The 19927-nt window shown below is 36.0% G+C and overlaps 1 protein-coding gene and 1 non-coding gene across 6 annotated transcripts in view; both read left to right on the forward strand.

Moving 5' to 3' along the window:
* Positions 1-19927, forward strand: part of LOC105481879 (MAM domain containing glycosylphosphatidylinositol anchor 2) — an 859970-nt gene that overhangs the window by 158593 nt on the left and 681450 nt on the right. The gene's annotated exons all lie outside the window — the stretch shown is intronic.
* Positions 2549-2621, forward strand: TRNAV-AAC (transfer RNA valine (anticodon AAC)). Its single transcript has one exon. It is a non-coding gene; the product is annotated as a tRNA-Val (tRNA).

Consider the following 19927-nt stretch of genomic DNA (forward strand, 5'->3'; position numbering starts at 1 on the left):
GATGTGCTATGTAGATCAATAATGAAAAGGTTAATGTTTTGTTTTATTCTAAACAATTAATTAGTATCTTATAACGGTTTATACCAAGTTTTATATATTTATCAACACACATATGCATATGTAACATTAGCATATGTTTTCTTCAGAATTTATTTATCTCTATATAGGTATTTTTAAAATTGCATTTTTGTTTTCTTCTTATTAAAAAGAAATGTAGCAAATTTATTCTCCTGCAATATCTGTGAAGCCTGGTGAACTCACTATCACCTGCCTATCCTCCACCCCCACAAATTTAGTAAGATTTTCTGGTTACAATATTCTGCTTCTAGAAATCTAGAGTACCATCAGTCAGTTGCTGTGAAAGAATTATTTCTTTGCCTGCCTTAGTAATATACATATACATGCCCAGTTAGCACACCCATACGTCTTCACTCTTCACTGCTCCAGTCACCTACAACATAAAATCTCTTTATTTCTACTACATAAACACCCCCATGACCACACACAATAAAGCATATACATTTTTCTCTCCTCATCATGGGCACTCATCACTTTAATTTTCTACACTACTGATATTTTTAAAAGAAAGAAGAATTACAAAGTGAGGAGATTTAAGACACAACATTTAAGCCACACTTTTTCTTTACATTAAAATTTTCAGCTTTCTAGTTGAAAAAATACTTTCACAAATAGGGACAAATGAACTCACGTAATTAGGTTATTAAGCATTTTTGTCAGTTTCATGTATTTAAGTATAATCTATTCTTCATGATGTTTGAGTAATGTCAGTTCACTCAGTAGCCTTATGCACAAATATGTGGGTAACTGAAGGACAGAGGTGTCTATGCACTGCCCAAGTTCACTGAGCTAATTGCATGGGAGAATCTAAGAGTACATTGCCTCTATCTTTCTGGAATAGACTAATGTTATACTGAGTCATTTAACATCATGTTTTGCATTTAATATAAATTTACATATATGTGATTTTTTTCAAATCTTATCTGAGTTGCATATTACTTTTTTTAAATGAAGATTAAAGATAGTATTTTTGAAAGTTATAACTTTCTAAATATTTTGCTCTAAATATCCTGTTTTCTTCTGCCATTTTGCACTTTTGTGATGAGTGTTCACATGATGGCATGCTAATATCTCTGCATTAACTTTTACTGAAGGATATATTTTAACATCATAATTTTCTTTCGGAGCTCTGGGATGTTTTAAGCTTGACTTCTCTTTATTTTAGTCATCAAAAGACTCCCACATTGAGAGTTAAACTATAAAAGTCAGCTGAAAGCATTTTTTGCAGGCATGATATTTTCCTTGCACTAATTTTAAAAATTCAATTGAAGATTCATTTTATCTGACTGGTATTTTCAGTCTAAAAGGAGGACAAATAATCATATATGAAAATATTTATTGACATATATAAACTATTTGTTAATAATACAACTATCCTGAATCTCAATCTGTGATTCCTTCCAATTGTTTCTTCTGACTGTTTCTCTAATGAATGTATCTATAGTGCATGGGGCAATTTTTTTATTATTAATAAAGTGTCCACTTTTTTTGTTCTTATGGGCAACAGTATATTTTCTAATCATTTTCTAGTTTACTCTTGAATTCGAAATCTTTCAGTTACGTGTGGTAGAAAACTTAACCAAAATGGGCTTTAAAAAATTAAAAGATCGTAATTTTGCTTGTGTATCTGCAAAATAAGATTTCTCTAACTTGATATACAGCTTGATCTAAAGGTTCCTGATGTCATCTTTGAAGTTTGGCTTTGCTTATGTGCACTGCTTCAGCTATGCACGACCCTATGAACAGGGACCGTGTCCAGGTCAGCTTCCCACATGGCAGCTGAAGATCAGAGGAAGATTTCTTCTGGTATTTCCCCTTAAAAAGATGGTGAGATTACTCTCCAACAAAACCCAACAAATACCTTCTTATGGCTCGTTGGCTTCATCTGAGATATTCATCCCTGAATGAAACTCTGTACTCAAGAATATATTCAAGTCTATTGCTCAGGAGTAATTTAGTTCCTGGTTTAAACATGTGTCCCTTTGAATCTAAGGCTCCACAGGCTAAGAATGAGTTCAAAGGAATTTGGCAGAGGAATATCTGGGTGCTACTGGTGAATTAAATGGGAATTAGATGCTGAGAAGGTGACTAAATGTCTGCTACAGGTCATTTGTAAAAGACCATTTTACAACACTTCCTATGAAAAATGATCACTGATTTGTTTTTAATTTCCTGTAAACTCACGGTTTTACTTGGTAAAATTTAATGCAGATGAAGGATATGGTTCCAGGATAGGTACTATAAAGGACTGATGAATATGCAAAGAGGGGACATAAGCATCACCTACAAGTCAGGTCTTATTTCCAGAAAACTATGCATAAACGGACTTTGTGCCTAAGAAAATGTACTAAGTCTTTGAACTGGAGCTAATGACTGAACTATGGTTACTTTCCACTGGCTCTAGAAATAAAGAGTCTCATTCTCTTTGATTTAATTTCCTGACAATGGAATGCAGACAGTCTTCAGCGGGGTTTCCGTAGTGTAGTGGTTATCACGTTCGCCTAACACGCGAAAGGTCCCCGGTTCGAAACCGGGCGGAAACAGCCCGAGAAACGTTCTGGCTGGGCGTGGTGGCTCAAGCCTGTAATCCCAGCACTTTGGGAGGCCGAGGCGGGCGGATCACAAGGTCAGGAGATCGAGACCACAGTGAAACCCCGTCTCTACTAAAAATACAAAAAATTAGCCGGGCGCGGTGGCGGGCGCCTGTAGTCCCAGCTACTCAGGAGGCTGAGGCAGGAGAATGGCGTGAACCCAGGAGGCGGAGCTTGCAGTGAGCCGAGATCGCGCCACTGCACTCCAGCCTGGGCAGCAGCGTGAGACTCCGTCTCAAAAAAAAAAAAAAAAAATAACTGATTATGATTCAAAAATGTATTTGGTGTTTCAGAATTTGAAATACACATGTAGATGTTGGTTCTGTCCTATTTGCAGATGAGAAAACTGAGGTGCAGAAAACTCAGTAAATTTGACCAGGGCCACACAGATAGTAAGTGACAGAAATGGCATTTATACCTGTACAGTCTGTGTTCTTAATCGCTGCATATAGTGTCCTTCAAAGTTGGGCCTTTTTTTATTCCTAAAACTATCTTGTGGTACCTGCTAACTTAGGTTTCTAGACTTGCACAACATGGCTTATTTATCTTTTTGTACTGCTGAGCATATTATTCTGAGAGTTAAAACTAACTCCCTCAGTTTTAACTAGGGTGTTAGATTCGGTTTCCCTCTCGTCTGTGTCTTAAGTACTTGTTGATGTTTGTCACCCAGCCACTGGATATTCATTCATTCTGTTTTCAGTGTGTGAAGATTCCGGAAGAATCAGGAGACAATGCCCCATTGACCTCTATACAAAGATAGCAGACGCTCTGCTCACTGACTGCAGTCGTGTCAATGTGTGACACAAGCTTGGCCTATCAGATGTGAACTTTACATCTTGATATGTGCAGGATACTCACAGGTTATTCACAGTAGTGGTAACCAAATGGAGATTCCAGCACCATTGCTGAAAATTACTATGATGATGCCAGGGGAAGCATCTTAAATATTCATTGCTGTGACATCACCTTTATAATCAACTAGTCAGCCCCTCCTGCAGGTCTAATTCTCTAGTCTGCTGTGCAAGTCTAGGAGTCACTCTAAATGATGAAATAAATTCCTTTTCTGCAAAAGCTATTTACCATTATTCTAACTATGACTGGCAGAGCCACTTTTCTACTCTGTTCTTCAACTAATTTGTCTATTCAGTAAACTTTATAATACAAAGTGAGTGTAGGAACAAAGGTAGAACTTTGTATAGATGAAGAGACAAAATATAGTTAATCTGTATTTTTAGAGATGACTCGGCTTAAATTACATCTCAGAGCTTCTTATCACAGGAGATGGGACAGGGCCACTGGTCTCCTGCTGGCATAAGACTATCTAGAGAGGGCTGGGACGCAGTGGCTCATGCCTGTAATCCCAGCACTTTGGGAGGCTGAGGAGGGCGGATCACGAGGTCAGGAAATCGAGACCATCCTGGCTAACACGGTGAAACCCCGTCTCTACTAAAAATACAAAAAGGTAGCCGGGCGCGGTGGTGGATGCCTGTATTCGCAGCTACTCAGGAGACTGAGGCAGGAGAATAGCGTGAACCCGGGAGGTGGAGCTTGCAGTGAGCTGAGATTACAGCCACTACACTCCAGCCTGGGCGACGGAACGAGACTCCGTCTCAAAAAAAAAAAAAAGATTAAAGAAAAAAAAAAAAGAAAATAATATCTAGAGAGGTGGGAAAGAAGAAAGCACTTAGCATTGTCATGATGTGACCCCTTCGTAATCAAATGTTTTGGCTGACAAGCGGTATCTAAGAGTATCAAAGAAATAAATGAGTGGTCTTTTGCTAATCATTGGAGAGGAGAGATAAAATAAGAGGAGGGATAAGAAGAGCCCTTAGTTAGAACTATTATTCCTATGTGATCTTTCAAGTATAAAGGACAATTTACTTTATACGTGTATAAATTAAGACCCATCTGTATAAAATGCACTACAAGGCATGAGATATAATGGAAGTATACTGATGGTAGAATTACCAGATGCCATTCTAGACCCAGGGCTGGTGTCAATAGGTTTGTGATTTATCGAAAAATATCTCAAGAGTTTCTAGTGTTCTTGTTTGTAAAGCAAGGATTAAAGACATCTAAATATCCTTCCTTCTCCAATAATTACCGCAGAAAACTCAGAAGGGCAGAATTCCAGGAGTTAATTTTAGTCTAGAGTTGCTTTCTGATCTAATTTTACTTGCTTCTTAAGTCCAATTAGGAGCTCACAAATGAAAGATGGCTCGTCAGTGTAACATTTCTCAGGAACTTGGGGGCATTGCCCGTCTCTCTTTTAGACTTAAAAAATGAGGCCTGTTGTTGAAGGAGGAAAACACAATGTACCAAGTAGAGTTTTCTCTTCAACTGCAGCTAGTAATTGTAGCAAGTCTTCCCTTCACCTTTCTCAAAAACAAAACAAAAGATTTGAAAACAGTAAAAGGCTGTCAAGGTGGTCACCTTGTTAAAACCAGAACTCCTTGTTGTTAGGTCTGCTATTGGTGGCTTTGTTGTCAGTTTCTGAGTTTCAACTCCCCACTCCAGTGTCACTACATTCTACATAGTGTTTTAGCCTACTAGACTCTTCCGAGAAATCAACAAGATTTGTTGAGCTTTTACATTATTTCAGATGTTACACATTCATCTTAGACTATTCCAATAGTATGTGAGTTCTTACAAAAGGAGGGAAGGTACATAATAAATGTTGTTGAATTGGTTCATATGTGAGTTACTGACTGAATTTGGAGAAACCATTTAATATTAATTTTTACAGCATTAGAAACAGAGGTCAATTAATTTTTGACTCAGAACATATGATAGGGAATGCCAACTTAATGTACCTTTAGTTTCTTAAATGTCACTCTCCAGCTATCATTTATTTATGGTTCTTAGCCTTAGGAACAATATGTATCAGAATTTACACCCTAAGAAATGTTTACATTGTGATTGATTCTGCTGTTACTGGTGAAATGCTTATTTACCTGTTCATTTTTCTAGAATGGGTAAGTAAAAATATGTATTTTACTATGTGGGTAGAAAAAAATCACTAAAAATTACTGGTGAAATGTTCATTTACCCATTCATTCTTCCAGAATGGGTAAATAAAACTATCAGTCTGTTTTTCTCTGTGGGTAGGAAAAGTCACTAAAAATACTAGTGGGAAAGAATTAAATGATTCAACATTTTCCACATCAGGAGATCTTGCACAAAATATTAAGTTGTCCCATGTATATATTAAAGTGATTGTTTAGAATATTTCTTTCATTGTAAGCTCCGTTAGTACATAAACTATTACTGTTTTGTTCACTGCCATATCAGCCATATATAAAAAAAGAAAGTCTTCCATAAACATTTGAGGAATGTGAGTGAATACTTCTCTTATATAATTTGTTAATAGTTCCTATTTTATTAAGGTGATGCTTTCTTTCATCATGAGCTTTACTTCAGTAACACTGCTGTATAAGAAACATTGTTTCTGTAAACATCATCAGTGTTTTAGATTTGTTAGAAAAAAAGCATAAGCTATTGACATGGAATGAGTATATATAATAGGAAACGGTGAAACAGTTCTTTTCTTGATGATGAGGTACATGAAATGTACACCAAATAAATGATACAATAACTAACTTTGAGAATATAAGGATGTTATTAAAAGTTTCCTTGAATGCTATTTAGTCATTTTTTTATGGCATTGTGTATAAACCCAGCAGAGTTTTGAAGTTCACCTCTGAATGGTGGTTGAGAGCTAGAAAAGAACATGTGTTAAATGAGGATGATAAAACATGGGACCTATTTTCTTCCCATTCTTTCATCTAGCTCAGAGATGGCTGACACCCTCACAGTGAGAAAAAGCTATGGATTTTGTGTGGCTCTATAGGGAATCTACTTTATAAGAGACTGACATCAATAATTTTCAACATTATGCTGTCATCTCCTGAGAAAATCATTGAACTGTGGATTTAAATTAGTATTTCACAGTTGAAATACTATTAAGTATGGACCTTGGCATAGACTACGATAGATTTATGATGTCGATAGAACAAAGCATCTCTTAATAAGTCATTCAAATCTTTGGCACTTGAAAGGTGATACCATTTCAGTAAGTAAAATGTAGAATTTGATTTATGATTTTATAGTCCCCCAACTCTGGGGTCTATTTGACTCTTTATGAGTGATTTTGAACTATAGTTTAATTGAGATCACATTAAATGTTTATAATGAGGAAATTATCATATATACCAAAAATTTTTACTGAAAATTTCCTAATGTGGAAGAATGAGAAGAAAAAGCTACAATGGGTAGTTTCAAGGTTACTTTTTAAAAAATTCTGACAATTATTTAATTTTAGTTCATTGTTGAACATCAAAATCAGATATAAACAGCAAACATTTCACACTCTAATATGTTTATATGTCCACGTATGCCACCTGAACTTAGAAAGAAAATAATATACTAAGTCAGTCGATATGCACGGTGTTCAATGGGCAGTTTTCAGTAATTCTCATGGTGCCCCATGAGACAGTAGCACATGCCAGCTCTGTGATTCTTGACAAGGACTTTACTCAACCAAAGTTTATTATTTGTGCTTATGTATGCAAAATGACTAGAGCAATTTGGAATATGTAGGCCTGCAAGTGTTTATCATACACACACACACACACACACACACCTACCTGTTTCTTTGAGGGATAGACCTGACTCTGTGTTGCCATAAGTTGTTCACCTTCACCATTCCATTTTCACTATCTTCCTGCTCTTCCCTTCTACTCGGTTAAATGAAGATAGACTTCCTGCCTGAACTGGCTGCTTCACCAGTTGCACTATTTATAGTTTAAAAATGTGTTTGTCTGTGTATCTGTCTTCATTTACTACCTTTCCTTTCTCCGGTGAATGCAATGTACAAAACTTTTACAATAACTTGCATGAAACAATCTTTATACTCAGGAAAATATAAGTCCTGTTTTAAGTCCATTAGAATTGAGACAATAGAAAAAGGGCAAAAAACAAACAAAGCAACCCTCTTACACGTTCACTGTTTCCACAAAAAGAACTTTTAAAATAGTGTAGTTATTTAGTAGATACTTTCTGTGTTATAAACAAAACAATCTCTTCCATGTATACTATTTAAATATAAAATGATTTTTAAATGTCTAACTATTTAATAGATATGTTCTATATTAGAAGTGGTTTTTTTTCTATAAAAATATTTAATGCTGAACTTATGACACAGTCTTTCAAAATTCAATTTCATTTCCACCAGTAATGAGGTTTCTTTTGGGTCAAAGTGTAAGTTGTCTTCCTCCATTCATGAATTCATTATAGTAAGGTTTGTTTCATGAAGGTCTTTTTCCTGATAGGTCCTGTTCCAGGATCTGAAGGAACACTAATGAATGAAACATAGTTTTTGCCTTCATAGAGTTAACATGTGTAGGTTGGTAGGTAGACACAACACAAACCAATAAAAATAAGAAAACTGTGGATTACAAGATCTGCCATAATAAAGTTGAGACAGGGCAACAGAATAGAGAACAACAACTTGTAGGGGTAAGGCTGTTTTTGCCAAGATACTTAATGAGGTCTGTGCCGAAGAAAAATCATTTGAGCTGAGATCCAAACTATGGGAGCAAAGCACTCCCATTCTGGGCTAAGTAATTGACAAATGCGAAGTCTGTCAGGCAGGGTTATGTTGGATCAGGACAGAAAGAATCACTACTGATGGGAGGTTAACTGTGATGAGATCAGAGAGACAGGAGCCAGCTCCTGTAAGGACTTATTGACAACCACAAGAAGTTTGGATTTTATTGTAATCACAATGGAAAATCACTGGAAGGCTTCCCATTTATCCCTATATCACCTAGGTGATATCAGTCTTCCATTTCAGGAAGAAAAGGGAGGGGAGGAATAACTAAAAAGAGCAACATGACTATTCAAGGATGTTCTGATTACCTCAGATTTTCTTAAGACATTGAGTTAAACAATCAAAATAAATAAAATTAGGCAGAACTCTCAAGCTAATATCCAAAGGCTAAAGGCCAAAATAAGTTAAGGTTTATAAAATTGCTTAAAAGGGCTTTTCATGTCTTATTTAGAAAATGTTAAACCAGGAGAACTCTATCTCTTCTTTACTTCTCACTATATAATTCTGTCTTAGTTCGGGTTGCTATAATAAAGTGCTATAGACTGGGTAGCTTATAAACAACAGAAATTTATTTCTCACAGTTCTGGAGGCTGCAGGCTTGAAATCAAGGTATTAATACGGTTTCTGGTGAGGGCTCTCTTCTAGGTTGCAGACTGCTGTCCTCATGCTTCATCCTTATGTGGTGGAAAGGGTGAGGGAGCTCTCTGGGGCCCCTTTTATGAGAACGCTAATCCCACTGAGAAGGGCTCTGCCTGCATGGCCTGATCACCTCCCAAAGGTCCCACTTCCTGATACCATCACAATTGAGAATTAGGAATTCGACATATGAATTTTCATGAGTCAAAAAAAATCAGTCTATACCATTACACACCTGGCCCCCCAAAATTCATATTCTTCACACGTTCAAAATAAATTAACATCCCCACAGCCCTAAAAGTTTTAACTCTTTCCAGCATCAACACTAAAGTCTAATCTAAACATCATTTGATCAGATATGGATGTAACTCAAGGTACAATTCATCCCAAAGCAAATTGCTATCAGGCTGTCAATCTGTGAAATTAAACATGTTAGGTTTCCAAAATACAAGCATAGGAGGCATTCATAAGATAGATACTTCCTGTCCAAAAGGGAGATGTAGAAAAGAAGGTATAAAGGATCCTAACTCCAAACTGCAAGACAAATTTCATAAGATCTTAATCCTCAGGAAGAATCCTCTTGATTTGATACTCTGCTTTCCAGGCCCAGTGGGATGAAAATACCATCCACATGGCTCGGAAGGAAGGCCCCCAACCCCAGCGGCTCTCTGCCTAGGTCCCACAGCTATCCTGGGCTGCAGTCCCGTACCTGTGGCTGTGCCAGGTCATCATATCCTTTGAAAGCTAGGTAGAGGCAGTCATGCCCCCAATGCTCTGCTGTCCGGACACAGCTCATTTTGCCTACATACTTCAAATAAAAGAGCTCCCCATACTTCCCCCTTCTGTGCTTTCATACCACTTTCCTTCATTGATCTGATCCACTTTCATGGGTAACCACTTATGATCTCCAGACTAATTTTTTAACTCATTGTCCTTCGTTTCAGAATAAATATTTCAAGAGTTTTACAAAATATACCCATGAACAATATTATATTATCCCATCCCATCCCAGCAAAGCTGCTTCTAGCATTCTATCTTTTCTGTATTATAGTTTACCTGATTACTTAATGTAGACTAAACTCTGCCATCTAGACATGTCTGTTTTTCACAGCATTCTGGTACAGATGGCAACTACTTTCTCATGTTCTCTTGTGTGTGTAAAGTGTGTGAAGGTTGAGTAACCCAACTTTCTTCATAGAAACCTATCTACATCTGCAACCATCTTAACTCTTTGCCTATATTCTCATAAGAAGTTGTGTTCCTTGGCCGGGCGTGGTGGCTCAGGCCTGTAATCCTAGCCCTTTGGGAGGCCGAGGAGGGCGAATCACGAGGTCAGGAGATCAAGACCATCCTGGCTAACATGGTGAAACCCTGTCTCTACTAAAAATACAAAAAATTAGCCAGGCGTGGCAGGCACCTGTAGTCGCAGCTACTCGGGAGGCTGAGGCAGGAGAATGGCATGAACTTGGGAGGCAGAGCTTGCAGTAGCTGAGATTGCGCCACTGCACTCCAGCCTGGGTCACAGTATGAGACTCCGTCTCAAAAAAACAAACAAAAAAGTTGTATTCTTTTATGCACAAGACTTATTTTTATGTCTGTGTTTATCTTATTGCTTCCTATAGTGTTCTAGTCAGGGTATCTAAGCTACCCACTAGATTTCATATCCATATGGAAATATCCACCAACAACAAACAATGCAACAGCAACAAATAACCTTTCTTACTTATACGTGGTGACTTTGTTTTCATAACAACAATGAGAGTAAGTGTTATTCTTTTTTCCCTTCTGTTTCTCATTCATATTTTTAAAAAATCAGAAAAACTACTGGTAGCAAATATATATTTAATATATTATATGTAATATATTTATATATAAATATTATATATATATACTGGTAGCAAATATATATATATAGAGAGAGAGTCAATCAACAAATTAGGAAATATGTGGCTGCCACTAATTAACTCTACATTACTCAGATATTTTTACAGGAAGCATGCTCCTTAATAAATGACCAGTATAGTAAAAATAGAGCAAACAGCTATATAAGAAATAGTGGAAGGAATGGGAAATATTTAGTCTGGAAGTAAGATTTATAGGAGACATAACTTTCTTTGAATATTTGAATTGTAGCCTTGTTGAAAAGTAGCTATCCTTATGTTGGAAGTCTTCCATAGAGAATGGAAATGATTACACTACTATATCAGGAAGACTTCCTAACAAATAGAGCCATTCAAAAATAGAATTCTTTTTCACTGATGTCAGGAAGTACCCAGTGATATTTAGATAGAGGCAAGACTTGTCAAGAGAGGCGTAGTGGGATTCATGTATGAGGATGAGCTGGACTGCATTAAAGTTGCGGTCTTTTTTTCAATTCCTGCTTCAGTTCTCAGATTCTGTGTTGCAACAGGAGTATAAAGAGTAACCCAAGTAATCAACTGAAAGATCTTAAGCCCAAATTTAATTTTCTTCAGTTATTGACATAATCTCAGCAGAAACAAAATTTTGTATGAATTATTTAGGCAGTTCTGACACTGAAGATGAGATCCATGGAAGTTTTATCTGGGAGGAATTCTTTTAAGTATAAAGAAAAATACTAAGAGAATAATGCATTACTTATATCACTAGGGACAAGTTGAAATCACTATTCAAAACCTTTCTTTTTCTAGTGTCTGATAATTTATAGCCAACATGTTAGAGCTACTTGAAAGGGACTAAAAGTGAGGTTTATTAGCTCTTTTTTGGTTAGGATCAAAGATGGCTGTGTGAAATCCTGTTCTCTCTCCTTTTCAGATCTGGTCTGTTTTGTACACTCTTTACAATTGATATTACACGGAGCTTATTTTCTCAATTTATTTTTATGCAAATGGCTTTCTAAACTGATGTGTCACTCCTGCTCTCCTGGTAGTTCCTCTTTTGAATATTTAAATCACCATTGAATGTATTTTTTTTTCACAAACCATATTCACAATTCTGTCTTCTAAATCCTCTTCCTTATTCCATTACCTAATTTGAAAGTAACCAGTCTCCATTATCTCCTAGGTTACTATGGCAGCTGGATAGTCCTTTGTTATAACCATGATTCTACATTCTCTACAGTTTATCTCTCTGTTCTCTCTTTCATATTTTCATTTATGATATTAAGTAGATTTGATATTATCATGTATCCTCATTTCAATCCATTATATGCTCAACTGCCAACAAGTGCTTCTTATCAAATTCTAGTGAAATAACTTGGAAGAGCACAATGATGGTACACAGTAAGTGTGCCAAAGGAAAAAAAAAATAGCAGCCCTTTTGTCTCTTCTTCCTCCACCTCCTAGTGACCATAAAAACGGAAAAAAGTCTAAACTCACGCTGGCATCCAGGGCCATAAAATAAACTCTGGCTGTTAGAGATCTAGGCTGGCTCTGCTGCAGGAAAGCATCCAGGGACCTCAGTTCCATCCTTTGACTTCACACCTTCTGACCTCAAACAATCCTCCCGCCTCAGCTTCCCAAAGTGCTGGGAGTACAGGCGTGAGTCGCCCTGCCCGGCCTGCACTCTTTTTTTCATACTAAGTGTTGGAAATTCCTGTGTATATTTTATATTTGCAACACATCTCAATGAGGACTTGTCTTCAATAGCCACCTGTTTGGCTAGTGGCTACCATACTGGACAGCACAGAACAGGCCAGGAATGGTGGCCACTGTTGCAGAGACAGTGACCTTAAAGCATTGTTCTCACATATACAGTGTAGCCTAGTCAAGTGTCAGAAACTTCCAGCCTATAATGGAAAAGAGAGAGAAACATACGAAGTCCAGGGCAAGCAATTTAATTTAAAACACTGAGAAGAAATTTGCACACGACAGTTGCATTTGCGTACTATGACAAGAAGTCGTTCATGTGACCGTATCTGACTGTAAGCAAGGTTGGGAAATAAAGCTTGTAAATGGGTGTTTGTAGGAAAAATAGATTTTTTAGAGGAAAATTAGCTGTTGTTTTAATCATTTCTATTTTTCATATTTATTTTATTTTATCTTAGGCGTCAGTCAGCCTTAGTTATATGCCTTTGCTCAAACTGGTTAGCCCATTTGGATGTCTTCTCTGACATCCAAACTCCATTTGCCCAAACACTTGTGCTCAAAAATTGCTTTCCTTATAGAGAAGATGCTGATCCTATCAGACAATAGGAACCTACTGAGTTCTCATAGCTCTTTATCTATACTCCTCTCCTCGCTAATAACTCTGCATTTTAGTAGTTATTTATGTGCATGTCTTATCTCTCCTACAAACTTTTTGTCCACAGAGAACAGGATCTGTGTCCTATTCATAGTTTTCTCCTACTTCACTGTGAAGAATGAGAAGAATGCTTTGAGCATCATTTCTTCTCAGTACTCATTCAGTGAATTCATGAGTAAATTGATTATTATTTTTTGAGATTTAGGTCCAATCAAGTAAAAAATTAATAGGCAAGATTCATAATGGATATATGCAGAATTCACGAAGGTCTTACCACAGATTAGGAATTATTCCATAGATAAATTAACTCTGGATTTCAATTCAAATTATATTTTTTATGATTTTGTATTAATGCTGCAAAATGTCAATGTAAATTGAAATTTGGGGGTAAATTGAAAACTAAGGGAGAATTAGTACACATTTTGCAAATAATTACATAAAAATAGTACATTTTTTACTAGAATGGGTTATTAAAAACTTGATTAATTATACATCAATTGCTTCATTTCTTTATTTGACAAACACTTGAGTTTTTAGTGATTCAACAGGCATTTTTTTAAAAAATTATTTTGACACATCTTAATTGTACTTATTTATGAGTATAATTTAATGTTTTCATACAGATCTATGTTGTGTAATGAGTCAATCAGGGTAGTTAGTGCATACATGACCTCATACAGTTATCATTTTTTTGTGGTGAGAACATTCAAAAGCCCCTTTTCTAGCTGTTTTGTAATATACAACATCTTACTGCTAATCTCAGTCATATCACTGTTCAATAAAACACCAGAATTTGTTCTTCCTAATTGTAAGTTCGCACTTGTTGACCAACCTTTCTCCGTTTTTCCCTTCCCTCTCCCCTATCTGACAACCACTATTCTATTCTGTGTTTCTGTGATATCCACTTTTTTTTTTTTTTTTTTTTTTTAAGATTCCACATATGAGTGAGATTATGTGGTATTTGCCTTTCTGTGTCTGGCTTATTTTACTATTTTGCTTAACATGGTGTCCTACAGGTTCATCCATGTTATTGCAAATGACAGTATTTCACTCCTTTTCATGGCTGAATAGTAAGTCCATTGTGTATACAGTATGTTTTTTTTTTTTATCCATTCATCTGTTGGTGGACAGCTAGGTTGATTCCATGTCTTGGCTCTTACAAATAATACTGAATGAACCATGGGAGTGTGGTTTTCTCTTTGGCATATCAATTTCGTTTACTTTGTATGTGTAGCCACTACTAAGATTGCTGGATCATATGATAGTTCAATTTTTAGTTTTGTGTGGAACTTCCATACTGTTTTCCATAATGGTTGTGCTAGTTTACTATCCCAACAACAGCATAAACAGTTTGTTAGTGTTTCCTTTCCACACATCCTCACCTGCACTTGTTTTCTTTTTTCATAATAGCCCTTCTAAATGGAAGGAAGCCGTATCTCGTTGTGGCTTTGATTTGCATTTTCCTGAGGATTAGTAATGGGCATTTTTGAATGTACCTGTTAGTCATTTGTATGTCTTCTTTTGGAAAATGTCCATTAAGATCTTTCTGCAACAGGCATTCTTGAGACTTCAGATATAGCATGAAGAAGCCAGACATCATTTTTGTACTCTCCCTTTTGTAATATTACAATATAATTCAATATAATGTGATGGAGAAGAAGAGCATTGAAAAAAAAATATATATATAGTGTGTGTGTGTATATATATATATGTATGTAAAATTACCCAACTGTTGTAAATGTTATCAAAACTGGTCACCTATAGCAGGTTCCTAGTCCATAGCTCAGTATTCAAAATTAACATCTGCATCCAAAGAATAATTATGGAGAAAATTAACAACTGCATCCAAAGAATAATTATGGTTTAGAAAACCATTTTTAGAATGGAAATATGACAACATGAATTACTGAGCAATTAAAACACCAAAGTTTTGAAAGAGTTCATTTAGATTTTTTAGAGAATTTGCTCCTTGGTCTCCCTTCACTTTTAATCCCCGATGTATTCGTTTTATTACAATGTAACCAGTAAGTATTATGTCACCTAGCTGTATGAAAAGCATCATAAAATTGCTGTGTATTCTAGGTTATTAAGAAGATCTTAGGGTTACACATTTTATACGTCTATTTTTGGTACTAGGCTCTATAAAAGATGAGAACCCTTATTTAGAGAGGGAAGCTAGGACTAAGCATTCATGAACTAGATACAGGTTAACCACATTTTAAAAGAATATCACAGGTACATAGTGAAAAAGGAGAAGGTAAATATCATCTTGAACATCGGTACCACTCAACCATATTCCAGAGAACATGCATTGGTATTGGCAACCAGGAAAGTTGTATTGGTATTGACAACAAAATAAAGGAATAAGAAGCAATGATAGAGTTAAGATAGTGGAGGAGGCCGGGCGTGGTGGCTCACACCTGTAATCCTAGCACTTTGGGAGGCCAAGGTGGGACGATCACGAGGTCAGGAGATCGAGACCATCCTGGCTAACATGGTGAAACCCCATCTCTACTAAAAATGCAAAAAATTAGCCGGGCGTGGTGGCAGGCGCCTGTAGTTCCTGCTACTCGGGAGGCTGAGGCATGAGAATGGCGTGAACCTGGGAGGCAGAGCTTGCAGTGAGCCGAGATCGCGCCACTGTGCTCCAGCCTGGGTGACAGAGCAAGACCCCATCTTAAATAATAATAATCATCATCATAAAATAAAAAATAATATAAAAAAATAAAAAAAGTGTCTTTTAGCTGGATACAGTGGCTCAAGCCTGTAATTCCAGCACTTCTGGAGGCAGGAGGAGGATCACTTAAAGTCAGGAGTTTGAGACCAGTCTGGGCAGCAGAGTCAGATCCCTTCTCTACAAAATAATAATTAAAATAAATGATCCAGGCGTGGTGACAAGCGTCTGCAGTCCCAGCTGCTTGAGAGGCTGAGGCAGAAGGATTGCTTGAGTCCAGGAGTTTGGAAGCGGCAGTGATCTATGATCACGACACTGCACTTCAACTACAGACTGGGTGACACAGTGAGACACTGTCCCCCAAGAAAAAATACAAATAAAAAATCAAAAAAATCCAAAGGATTATCTTTTATATTTAAAATTTTATACTGGATTCACAAACTATTTCAGTTCTTTGTATAGTATTTAATAAAAACCTTCTCAGAAAGCTAGTTATTAGAGTGGGCTTATCAACATCCTAAAAGGTACAGATTGAGATACAAATCTTCATGATAAAACTGATGAGTGGCATTTCTCTGGCTAGGTTCTTTGGTTTGTGCTTTGGTGTTGTACACATAAGACAGAATTTAGTTCTGTGAGGGAGCCTTAATTTCATCAGTGTGAACCTTAATTTCTTTCTTTCTCTCTCTTTCTTTTCCTTCCTTCCTTCCTTCCTTCCTTCCTTCCTTCCTTCCTTCCTTCCTTCCTTCCTTCCTTCCTTCCGTCCTTCCTTCCTTCCTTCCTTCCTTCCTGCTTATTTTTAGAAAAGGGGGTCTCACTCTGTCACCCAGTCTGGAATGCAGTGACATGATCATAGCTCACTGTAGCCTCACACTCCTAGCTTAAGGGATCCTTCTAAAAGTAAGGGATACTTTTTAATGTACATTATGTAATTAAAAGCATTCCTAGATGCTTCAGAAAAAGTTCCTCAGCCTCCTGAGTAGCAGAGGCTACAGGCCCAGCTATTTTGTCTGCTTTTTAAACCTTTTAAATGGACATTTTAAGTCAATTGCAAATTAATATAGCATTAATTCTATGTATCCGTAACTCCAGTAATTATGAAGCCTCTCATTTCTTCTCTTTCACTGTTTTGTTAGATAATTTTACTGAAAATCTTGCACATGTTGTTTCATGTATAAATACTTATATAATGTATGTCCAACTAATACAGATAATTGAATGGTGTATTAGTTTGCTAGGGCTGCCATCAAAAGGTGCTATAAACAAGATGGCTTAACAGCAGAAAAGTATTGCCTCACAGTACTGGAGTTTACAAATTTGAAATTAAGGTTTCAGCAAGGCCATGCACTTTTGAAAGTTCTGGGGAAAAAGCTGTTCCTTGGCTTGTAGATAGCTGTCTTCTGTTGCCTCTCCACATCATATTACTTTTACTTGTGTCAATCTTTGTATCCAGATCTTTCCCTTTATGACATCAGTCCTACTGGATAAAGGCCTACTCTAATGACCTACTTTTAACTTGAGGTTAATTGACCTCATTTAACTTTATCTCTGTAAAGACTTTCTATCTAAATAAGACCACATTCTGAGGTATTAGGAGTTAGGACTCAAATATATCATTTTGGGCTGACACTATTCAACTCATAATAAACTTTATCTAACACCATTATTTACAAAATCCTTAACACTAACACCAGTTCTTATTCAGGTTTCCTTGATTTGTTCTAAAATATCTTAGTAGGTATCTGAAATATTGGAGCCGAGGAGTATCTGCTCGTTATATTTCTTTGTGATGTCTTTTTCATTCTGTAAAGGACCCTATCCCATCCTCTTTTTTAGAAATGCCATTGAGTTGTCAAGAAACTGATTTACTTGTCCTATAGAATGTTCTGCATTTTGAATTTGACTGAATCATTTCTTATGAAGTCATGTAACTAATTCTGCTATCATCGCTTACCTGTAAACTGGTAGTAATATTCAGAGGTTTAATCATATTTAAGTTCAGATTTTTTAATGTTATACCATATCATGAAGCATGTAATATCTGACCATTCCATTTCCAGTGAGGATAAAATTCATCAGTGGTTTCAGGGATGGTTACCCTTATTTTTGCATTATAAAATATACATTAATATTTAATCTAACAAAATTCACTGATGATCATTACCTAGATCTATTATGATTTCATTGGGGTTGCAAAATAGTAATTTTTATTACCCTGTTTGTATTTTTAGCTATAATCTTTAATAGAGAAGAACTCTCCCAAATTATTCAGAAAAAGCAGGGTGAATGTTTGATATATTTTCTTTTTCTAACCAACCTTGAATATAAGTTGTTTCTAACTAACTACAGTTGTAATGAATTGGTTCTATTAACTTTCATTAGTCTCCTTATGAATATACAGATTTTAAAATATCTGATGTGTTTTGATCAGTTGTAATCATGATTATTTTTAGTACTAAAATTGTTGCATTCTGGACCCATTGGAACCCCTTCTGCTTGGTTCTGGCAACTTCCAAGCCTGTCAGCACATGCTCCAGGTTCATCTTTTATGTATCCTCCCAAGAGTCCAAAAGTCAGCTATTTCTCTGGGAAGCACTGGATCCTTTAAGTGAGAATTAGTATTTGGATACCACAAACTTGGTGCTAGTTGTTAAATTTTGAATTCTAATGAAATTTCATTTCAGATTTTCTGGCTCAGCTATCTAAATCAGTATATATTTTTCATGACCAGTTTTTTTTTAATATTCCTTTGTAGTCTTGATTTTCTTATTACCAATGAATAGAGAAGACCCCTGGTTACAACTGTAATAATATACAAAATAACCTAAATAGGGAAAGAATTCCTGTTACTGGTTGAGGCCTCTAAATGGTCAGTTGTTCAGTCATAGGATTAATTTACCTTTTGAAAGACTTTTAAAATATCCAAGGAGTTCAGTCAACAGGAGCAGATGAGGAAATGTGTTCAACATAGTTTTGACTTAATTGAAGGGGTATGAGCCACACAGATTTATGTGTGGGGGTTATACATGTCTTCAAGTATATTTTATCATACTGTTTTGTGAAAATATGCAAATGATTTTTCAGGGGAAGTAGACGTGCAGATTTTTTAAAAATTGCTTTAAAAACTTAGTGTTGGTGTATTTTCTAACAATGTCTACTACTAAATTTCATATTTTCTTTCATCTTCAAATTAAATATAGACACATATATCCCTGTGGTTATCTGGACAAAGATAAATGCCTGGACACAAAATGAGAGAATGCACAGTTGTAGTAAAATAAATTAGATCTGTTTGAAAATGAAAACATGTTTGTAAATTCTCACGCAGAGTTTCAGTGCCTATGAACTGCCCCTTCTCGGGAGACAGAGCCTGGATGTCATGATTTAGTAAGTACAAAAACTCATCAAAAGATAAGTGCTGTTTCTGTTGTGCCTCTTATTCCTCTTATTATCTTTGGAATAGCCAATCTTTGCTCATCTCTATTGCTGGAAGCTATAGGTATATAAGCTGGTAGTGGTAGGAAGCTATAGGACAACTGCACTGTTCAGATTCTAGCAATGGACATAAAAATAAATTAATTGCCTATTTACAATTTATAAAATACTTTCTTGGTCTAGAAGAATAGGGAATAACAGTGTTTATGTATATTGTGACTATTGGTAGAAGGGCATTAACCTGGTTAAATTTTAATTCTGTATAAGTAGGGGAAGAAATAACTATATTTGCATATTGAAACAGACATATAAACTAGTTTTCAGTGATTTTCCAATGTTAACAAATATACATGCAAAATCCACAATAAAGGATAAAGCTCACCTTTATAGCAAATCCTGGAGTATTGATATCTCCAATATGCTAGAATTTGCTAGAGATTTAAGATATCTCAGTCTAACAAAGACCAGTCAGTGGGAAGACAGCCAGGTACATTTTATGCAACTTTGTTCCATTATATTATATTATGGACTAATTCCAGCTGAAATAATTATGAAGAAATATGCCTAAAATTGAACACACACCTTTGGTTTCAAATAGGGACTAAGATTAGCTGATTAGCTATCCTGGAGTGATATGAACATATTGGCATATAATACAAGGAAAATAAATACTGAAGAATA

Source organism: Macaca nemestrina, chromosome 7, assembly GCF_043159975.1.
Source record: "Macaca nemestrina isolate mMacNem1 chromosome 7, mMacNem.hap1, whole genome shotgun sequence".
NCBI lineage: Eukaryota > Metazoa > Chordata > Mammalia > Primates > Cercopithecidae > Macaca > Macaca nemestrina.